The sequence below is a fragment of the Trichechus manatus genome, unplaced genomic scaffold (genome assembly GCF_000243295.1).
Source record: "Trichechus manatus latirostris isolate Lorelei unplaced genomic scaffold, TriManLat1.0 scaffold00024, whole genome shotgun sequence".
Lineage (NCBI taxonomy): Eukaryota > Metazoa > Chordata > Mammalia > Sirenia > Trichechidae > Trichechus > Trichechus manatus.
The window spans coordinates 17,474,113-17,475,506 of NW_004443960.1; the positions used below are offsets into that span (position 1 = coordinate 17,474,113).

Here is a 1,394-nt window from a genome sequence, read left to right on the forward strand (position 1 = left end):
CCCATCAGACCCTCAGTTCCAATTTTTGGTTTCCAAAAAATGGCCCTATCATTAAAAGTGCTTTTGTCAGTAATTGTATACCTCAGGGTTTGAAATACTGTCTCTACAGTTGGAAATTTCAGTGAGCAAGTTTACAGTGCTAACAGATGGCCTTCTGTTAATGGAATGCTTTCTCTAACTGGTAGCATGGCTGGTGACAAAGATGTAACTTAGGGAGACTGGTTAATGTTGATAATGCTGGCTACCACCATAGCTATCAGGCAGTGCACGAGGCTCCACAGGCCTTTTTCTCCTTAATCCTCACAACATTGCTGTGAGGACAGGCACTTGTCCCCATGTTCCACAAGAGCAAAGGAGGCTCAGAAAGACAAAGTGATGGAGGTAAGATTCAGACCCAGAACTGTGTGACAGACATCACACTGCCTCCTTGATTACATAATAACAATGTTTTAATTCAAGTATAACATAGAATAAAGCTCAGTGGATTATTACAAAGTGAGCACACTTGGGTAACCACCACCCAGATGAGGAACTAGAACATTCCATTAAAAGGAATAAAATACTGGTATATGGTACAACATGGGTGAACTTTGAAACCATGCTAAGTGAAAGAAGCAGACACAAAAGGCCACTATTGTATGATTCCATTCATAAGAACTATCAAAAATAGGCAAATCCATAGAGATAAGAAGTAAATTAGTGGTTGCCGGGGGTTAAGGGGAGGAGACTGGGGAGTGACTGCTAATAAATATGGTGCTTCTTTTTGGGGTCATGGAACTGTTTTGGAATTAGATAGTGGTAATGATGCATAACTTTGAATATACTAAAAACCACTGAATTGTATAATTTAAAAGGGAGAATTTTATGTTATGTGAATTATATCTCAACTTAAGAAATTCTAAGAAAAAAAAATAGAATATTGCTAGTTCTCCAGAAGTCCTCTCATGCCCCTTCCAGTCAGCACCATCATTTTGTTCCCCAAAGTTACATCGCTGTCCTGACTTCTAGCGTCATAAATAAGTTTGCCAGTTTTTTAATTTTATGTAAATGAAATAATTTAGCAAGCATTCTTTGGTGTTTGGCTTCTTTTACTCAATATTATGTCTGTGAGATTCATCTATGTTGTGTGTAGCTATAGTTTATCCTTTTTCATTGCTATATAGTATTCCATCGTATGACTATATGATTTATCCATTCCCATATGGATGGACATTTATATGTTTCCAGTTGCAGATTAGGTTTATTATGAGTAGTGCTGCTGTGAACATTCTTGTACATATTTCTTGGTGTACATTTCTAATGAGTATATGCCTAGGAGAGATCCTTGGTGGTGCAGTGGTTAAGCGCTTGGCTGCTAATTGAAAAGTCAGCAGTTCGAACCCACCAGCTGCTGC

The 1,394-nt window shown here is 38.2% G+C and overlaps 1 protein-coding gene across 1 annotated transcript in view; it reads left to right on the top strand.

Annotated features, from left to right (window-relative positions):
- VPS35L (VPS35 endosomal protein sorting factor like) overlaps positions 1 to 1,394 on the top strand; it is a 144,172-nt gene that overhangs the window by 121,257 nt on the left and 21,521 nt on the right. The window lies entirely within an intron of this gene.